Source organism: Mandrillus leucophaeus, unplaced genomic scaffold, assembly GCF_000951045.1.
Source record: "Mandrillus leucophaeus isolate KB7577 unplaced genomic scaffold, Mleu.le_1.0 Scaffold375, whole genome shotgun sequence".
Taxonomy (NCBI): domain Eukaryota; kingdom Metazoa; phylum Chordata; class Mammalia; order Primates; family Cercopithecidae; genus Mandrillus; species Mandrillus leucophaeus.
Window position 1 is genome coordinate 2,051,231 of NW_012103976.1, and position 8,286 is coordinate 2,059,516.

The window sequence follows — 8,286 nt, forward strand, 5'->3', positions numbered from 1 at the left end:
CCCACAAATTTAAAATAAAGCACAAAAATCTTTTAAATCAAAGGTTATGTATTCAATAGTGATTAGTCTGCATCCAAAAATAAAAGATGTTTTCAAGTTTGGATACACACAAAATTTATAGAATAGTTGTTACTGCTTTTTCAAAGTTCAAGTCATCTATATTAGAAGTACTTTTCTTTTTCTTTTTTTTTTTTTGAGACAGAGTCTCACTCAGTCTTTTGCCCAGGCTAGAGTGCAATGGCGTCATATTGACTCACTGCGACCTCCACTTTTCAGGTTCAAGTGATTCTCCTGACCGGCCCTCTAAGTAGCTGAGATTACAGGTATGCACCACCATGCCCAGCTAATTTTTGTATTTTTAGTAGAGACGGGGTTTCATCATGTTGGCCAGGCTGGTCTCGAACTCCTGACCTCAAGTGATTCACCTACCTCAGCCTCCCCAAGTGCTGGGATTACAGGCGTGAGACACTGCACCTGGCCAGAATTACTTTTCAAAGAAGAAAATGTTTTAGTATTTACATTTGTGAAAATGAACTCAGGAGTCAACACTTCCATTAATCCTGAAACAGTAACCATTATAGCATAAAAATATAGAAAGATATTGTGTGATAAAGTTTCTTAAGTGTTGGTTAAATATTAAACTAAAAATGTATTTACATAAGTTCATTGTCATTTATAGTTTTAAAAAGGATATCATAGCAAAACCATTAAAGAAGGTTAGAAAACAAATATATCTTCAAGTTTACTGACTCTTCATTCAATACCTAGGTGAAGAGTAACTAGATCACCAAGTATTCTGAAAGTTACTTTCCTTGGCCGGGCACAGTAGCTCACACCTGTAATCCCAGCACTTTAGAAGGCCAAGGCGGGAGGATCACTTGAACCCAGCATTTAGAGTTTGCAGTGAGCCATGATCATCACACAGCACTCCAGCCTGGGAGACAGAGAGACTCCCTGTCTCAATAAATAAATAAATGAGTCAATACTTAAAAATAAATTTAAGAAAGTAAGTTACTTGTCTTAAACTGTATCTAAATAATACTAACCTAATCTAAATAATTTAAATTATATGGCAATTTACCTTGCAGACCTACATAAACATGTGCACTTTCATCATAGTCTACTTCACTTACAATTACACAGTACTGTTTGTAGAATATAAGATATACATGTTAGCAAAAAATAATTTTGAAAAGTTACCCACAACTCCATATATTTACTTTGAAAAGGTTAAATAAAACCAAACACTTAAAGTTTATTGCATTTGTCAAACCACATTTTTCAGAAGAACTGTCTCAGAGAAATATTTAAATAATGAAAATCACCAGGCACAGTGGCTCACATCTGTAATCTCAGCACTTTGGGAGGCTGAGGCAGGAGGATCACTTGAGGTCAAGAGTTCGAGACCAGCCTGGCCAATACAGTGAAATCCCATCTTTACTAAAACTACAAAAATTAGCCGGACATGGTGATGCATGCCTGTAATCCTAGCTACTTGTGAGGCTGAGGCATGAGAATTGCTTGAACCCAGGAGGCGGAGCTTGCAGTGAGCCAAGATCATGCTACTGCACTCCAGCCTGGGTAACAGAGTGAGACTCCGACTAAAAAAAAAAAAAAAATTAAGATCATTAACATTATAGTTGACCATTAGTACATTACCAAAATGTAAGGTCCTTATGGTGAAGTATCAGGTCCCTATGGTGAAGCATCAGTGGCAAGGGGGTCAATCAATGATTCATCTGTTCTCCTCAGTGTGGATATCACCTTCTTAATGAAGGCACAATTGCTGACCTCAGAAGGCTGCTTCAGCCCACTTCTGCTTTACTGGTGACACAAATTTCAAGCCCTAAATGGCTATCCCACCCCTTCTGACACCTCTGGGAATTCAAGTGTGTAAGACATTCATAACATTATTGGCTGTAAACAGCTCATCTCTTGGGAAAGTTTTATTTGGTCATGAGTCCAAAACTGAAACATTTCCTGAGCTGCAGTGAGCAAATAAGTATTTCACAATCACCATTTTATTTTGATTCAAGGTAGTTTATGAAACTACCAAAATAGTATAATTTGTGAGCAGAGTGTCCTTCTAAATAAGTAGCATAATATAACCCAAACTCATTTGTATAAATACAATTAAGGCAATCCGTCCAAAACAGAGAGAACTTTTAACAACTAAAACCAAATCCACAAAAAAACAAGGCAAGAAGGCCACTTTCACTTAGCCAAAAAAGGGTATGGTGGGATGTTTGATATATTTCTCAAAAAATACAACTCTCAAGGATAATACCATATGTCTTATAAAATGGAATGAAAAAAATCAGTACAACAAAAGGGACAAAAGACTATTTCACAACAGGCCTACATGCCACAATATTTTAAAAAATCAATCCTTTCACATGAAATTTCTGGAGCAAAGAAGTACCATCTAAAAAGCATTCTTGAATCATTGCAGCTTTCTAAAACTACTGGTTCCATTTTAGATTCCCTTTATTTAAAAGCCTCAGAAAAAGTTCAGAGAACAAACTAATTTCAAGCTTTCTATTTCATGAGCATCACTGCGCGCACCAACGTGAAAGAACCAAAGCCAGTTCTAAAACAGTATATCACAAATGAATGAAACTTTAATTCTTGATGGTTTTAGTCTTGATATTTTGTCCACAGGGTGGCAGTCTCATAGTATTAACTTGTTCATGGAGTCAATGCACAATTTCAGAGTTCAAAAGCCACAGACACATGCAGGTATGCAATAAATTTACTAGCTGGCCAATGCTAAGAGTAAAAACTGCCAGTCCCCTCCAATAAAATCTGTGCTTCATAACTTCTCTATTTCTGTTAGAAATATTTACTTTCTGAAGTCGTAGATTTTTCCTTCAGTGTTATCTCTTGTATCTGATCCTTTCTATTCTGCTGCCACCACCCTATTTAGGGAGAGAGTAGAAGCAAGCAGAGCTGTTAGGAGATTATTATTGGACTGCTAGTAGTCTGTTACCTTTGTCAAGGCCTAATGGAGAGGGAACAGGAAAGGGACAGTAGAGACGGAGACCACAGATATAATCCTTCCATTCTCCAGTTCAACCTGCACGTTACTACCAAATTCGTTTCATTAAAACATTCCTCATGTTACCAGAAATCTCTTTCCCTAACTAAACTCCTTAGCTCCAAATCCAGGGGGCTTCCAAAATCTCCTTGTCAAGGGTCTTCGTAAAATAAACTTTGTTTTGCTTTATACAGACTTTGCCACTTCTTGATTTTCATTCATTCACTCAAATGTTCTCTGAATGTTTACCAGGTGCCAAGCCCTGCTTCAAGTCTGATGATACAGAGGAAAACAAGTCAAAGCCCCTGCCTCCAAAGTTACACTCCTGACAGTACAGTCTATGAGCTGGAGGAGGATATGTCCCCAGACACTTCCAGCTCTCTGCAGGTGAGAGGTATGGTTCTTCCTAAGTATGAGCCATTGGAGGCACACGAGGCATCGGGAGGATAGTAAAAACACATTTGCCACTACAGACCCTAATCTATTTTCACAGCCTTATTTCCCATTCTTATCCTACTTGCAACCTCAGCTCCGTTAAAATGTGCTAGTAACTGTTGGTGTACCTCTGCTCCTGCTTGCTTCCTCTCAATGCCTTGTCCCCGTCCCTGTCTCTACTAGCAAAAGCCTAACCAGCCTTCAAAGTTTACCTCGAATGCTGCCTCCCACAGGAGGCCTTTCCTTATTCCCCTCACACAAACTCAGATGTGGATTTTGAACACCATCAAACACTATGATCCCTGGCTTAGTCCCCTCTGAGCATGTATCACACTATGTATTATATCATAGTTATCTGTATACTTATCTAACCTCCTCCATCAGTTATTTACTGAGCACTTGCCACATCTGTGGAACTAACTAGGAGCTGAAGTTTCCCCATTAAATTACTCCATTATTATTTTAATTTTCATTTTCTAGAGAGAGGGTCTCACCCTGTTGTCCAGGCTAGAGTTCAGTGGTGCGATCACAGCTCACTGCAGCCTCAACCCCCCAGGGTTCAAGCAATCCTACCACCTCAGCCTCCTGAGGAGCTGGGACTCCAGGCATGCACCACCACACCAGCTAATTTTTGTACTTTTTTTCTGTAGAGATGAAGTTTCACCATGTTGCCCAGGCTGCTATTATTTTAAAACAGATAATATCCAAATGATAAATGTAAAATCTAGAGATCAAATATTCTATTTGGTTTTTATTGCTTCAATCTTTTTTAAGAGGTTGGTTGAGATAAAACTTACATACCATGAAGTTTATCTATTTAAAGGGTACAATTCAACATTATTTAGTGCATTTATAGAGTTATAGAGCTATCACTGTAATCAATTTTAGGACTTTCAATCACCCTAAATTTACTATCCACATTGGCAGTCACCTCACCCCAAACCTCCCTATCCCCTCTAATCTAAGGCAACCACTAATCTACCCTCTTTCTCTATAGATTTGCCTATTTTGGATATTTCATATAAATGGAATAAAAATGTGGTCTTTCATTCCTGGCTCCTTAGTGTAATGTTCTTGTGATTGAGTACCTCATCCCTTTTTATTCCCAAACAGTCCACTATGTGGATACACTACATTTTACCTATTCACCCTATTCACTCATCAGCTGAGGGACATTCAGGTTGTTTCTACTTTTTGCTTATGAATAATGCTGCTATAAACATTTGTGTACAAGGTTTGGTGTGGGCATGTTTTCATTTCTACTGGGTACATACCTAGGAGTGGAAATACTGGGTCATATGGTAACTGTTTAACATTTTGAGGAACTGCTGAACTGTTTTCCAAAGCAACTGCACCATTCTACATTTCCAGCAGCACCGTATGAGGGTTCCAACTTCTTTACTATTGTTTGAATCTTTACTACATACAGAACGAGAACGATCTCATTATATGATATCCTTGCCTTCAGGGAACTTATATTGACAGAATAAGACAAGAAATAAACAGAAACAAATAAACAGGTCAGTTTCAGATACTAAGAAAATGAAAAAAAAAAGTCATAAAGTAACCAGAAAGTAACCAAGGAAGAGGGATCTCAAGCTAAGGTGGTCAGAACAGATGTCTCTGAGAAGGTAATGCTGACCTGAGATGTGCAGAGCTAGAGGGGGAATATTCCAGGCAAAGGAAAAAGGCAAGTAACAAAACTCCGAGACAAGTATAAGTTTGGCATGGCAAAAAGGAAGCCTTCGTAGCCAAGATACAATGAAGTGGTAGATAAGGTAGGACCTGAGGTTACGAGGGTAGGGTCCAGATTATGTTGGACCTCCGAGACCATGATAAGGTCTTCAGATTTTAGCTGAAATGCACTAATTGTTTTAAAATCCCTTCTACTTCTTTAAATACCAGCGTTCATCTCGGCAAACATTTACTGAACTTTCACGTCTTTTTTTTTTTTTTTAAAGAGACAAGGTCTTTGGGTCCTGCTCTGTCACCTGGAGTGTAGTGGCGCCATCACAGCTCACTGTAGCCTTGAACTCCTGGGCTCAATGGAGCCTCCCACCTTAGGCTTGCAAGTAGCTAGGACTACAGGCATGTGGCATCACACCTGGCTAATTTTTTTACATTTTATTTTTGTAGAGACAGGCTCTTGTTATGTTGTCCAGGCTCTCTCACTTTTTTTTCTTCTTTTTTTTTTTTTTTTTTCCCTGAGGTGGAGTCTGGCTCTGTCTCCAAGGCTGGAGTGCAGTGGCATGATCCTGAGATCCTGGCTTACTGCAATCTCTGCCTCCAGGGCTCAAGCGATCTTCTCACCTCGGCCTCCTGAATAGCTGATACAGGTGCAGCGTGTGCCACGACGCCTGGCTAATTTTTGGTATTTTTGGTAGAAATGTGATTTCGCCATGTTGATCCGCCTGCCTCAGCCTCCCAAAGTGCTAGGATTACAGGCATGAGCCACCACACCCTGCCTCTTTCATATATCTTCTAATTACACCTAACAGTAGCAAATATTAAAGAGGTTATTTGGGTAAATCAACAGCACTCAGTGTCACTAATTTATGGCCCAAGAGAGAGCTCCTAAAATATGCCTGCCAATGGCACAAGTGTAAGAATGAATCCTCACAAATTGATCACCTAGCCTTAACCAATTTAAAATACATGTCTTAGTGACAGTAACGAGGAGCTGTCTTCGAATACCAAGTTCACTTTCAACAAAGCAAGACAGATCATTCTCATACTTTAAATCTAGATTTCATTCCTATAAAATGAATTCTAATTAACTGATTGCTTTTCTCCATTCTATTAATTACAAATTAATATTCAACTCCTAAACATAAAATCTACAGACACAAAACATTCTACGTTTCTTTATTGCTTTAATCTTTTAAAACAAGAATTTTTCACATGCCACTGCTATCTTTGGGTTTTCCAAGAGACAGAAATGGTTTAAAAATTTTTTGTGACATAAAATGTCACTCCTTGATAAAAGAACCTGTTACCTACTCAAAATTTTATCAAGTTAAAATTCCTTTCTACATTCCCAGCTTGATCTCCCATGGCCCTCCCTGCAGGCACTCTGTGCTCCTGCCAAACCGACTACTTGCCAGCCTCATACTTGTTCCCCCTACCTCAGCTTTATGATTCACATTCCCCAACAGGAGAAATCCAACCAGTTCTTCAAGGTCCACTCTCCCCTCTAGGTTTCTTCTCCAATTCTCTCCCTAGAGCAGAACCGATTCCTCACCTGTTACTCCAGTAGCACTTCTACAACTCAGACGTTGCCTTACCACATTCTATGTAACGCACAACTACACGGAAGATCAATCTGTGTTTTATACAGAGATGATCCAACTACTTCCTTTGTGTTTGCCCCCAGGTATACAGTACAACTATTTGCAATTACTGAGTGCACAGTTGAAAATAACATCCATTTTAGCACCATTTGGTACAATGTGGTAAACTCATGACAAAATGCAAGGTCAATGCCTGGCATGGTGGCTCACGCCTGTAATCCTAGCACCTAGCACTTTGAGAGGCCGAGGCAGGTGGATCACCTGAGGTCAGGGGTTTGAGACCAGCCTGGCCAACATGGTGAAACTCTGTCTACTCAAAATACAAAATTTAGCCATGTGTGGTGGCGGGTGCCTGTAGTCCCAGCTACTTGGGAGGCTGAGGCACAAGAATAGCTTGAATCTGGGAGGCGGAGGTTGCAGTGAGCTGAGATTACGCCAGCCTGGGTTACAGAGGGAGACTGTCTCAAAAAAAAAAAAAAAAAAAAAAGGTCAAAACTTAAGGCCTCTCTGAGGACAATTAAGGCAGAGCTATCCGAGTTATCTTTCCTTCTTTCCAAATTTTCAACTACTGTATAATTCTTCAGTAACTGCTTTTTAATGACACACTATTACTTATTTAAATGAAACTTCCACTTTCATTATCTATTCAAGAATCACTCAACAATCCTTGTAACTCTATTTAAAATTTGTGAGTGATATGTGTTATCAAAAATGTATGGCTCTAAAGCCAGAGAACAGAGAAGCTGAAAAGTCTCATCACACAGCTAATCACAGAAACCAAAATATTATTCCATTCAGTATTCTATCCACTAGCTAACATGAAGAACCCAAACATCAGTAAATCCAAAAGCATCTGGTGGTGCTTGGTGTGTAGCAAATACACAAATATTTGAATTAATGAAGACGATTTAAAATACTTAGGCTTTTTCTTCCCTTTTTTTTTTTTTAACAAGGTAAGCCTAACTAATCCTTAATCACGCAGATCACATTAACAAATTTACTGTGCAGTTAAAGCTACAAAATAGTCTGGGAACACACATACTAACAACCAAAACATCTGCTCTCAGTAATGGCACTGACTAGAAACTCATCTACAAGACTCACTTTTTCCTTCTTCGTTTGTTCCCAGAGGCCCAATAGACTAAACATTATAGCTCACCCTATTTTCTAATTTCAGCTTGCATTTAAGATAACGCTTTTGTTTCATTTACAGCTCACATGAGGCTGACACAGCTGCCCCTTCTTTGTAATAAACACAGGGCTTCTATATTTAAAAATACAGTGAAACGTTGTTTTAACGTCCCCTCCCCAGTCTCCAGCTAATTTTCTCTTTCCCAAGCCCCATCTCCACCCCAAGATGTGTTGTTGTTGTTGTTGTTGTTTTTAATCAAGTTTTTTTTTTAAATCAACGGCGCTCAAAATGTTAGACCCTTTAAAAAGTCGATTTACTTATTTAAAGCCATCTCATCATAGTGGTATTTTTCTTCTCCACAGCTTGTGGTGTTTATAAAGGGAAAGAAAAGA

At 38.9% G+C, this 8,286-nt stretch overlaps 1 protein-coding gene across 1 annotated transcript in view; it reads right to left on the reverse strand.

Moving 5' to 3' along the window:
- Window positions 1-8,284, reverse strand: part of ELF1 (E74-like factor 1 (ets domain transcription factor)) — a 112,658-nt gene extending 104,374 nt beyond the window's left edge. Inside the window, exon 1 of the mRNA XM_011990254.1 lies at window positions 8,212-8,284. The gene's annotated coding sequence lies outside the window, so the exon portion shown is untranslated. The remainder of the gene's footprint in view (window positions 1-8,211) is intronic.
- Window positions 8,285-8,286: the final 2 nt, after the last annotated feature.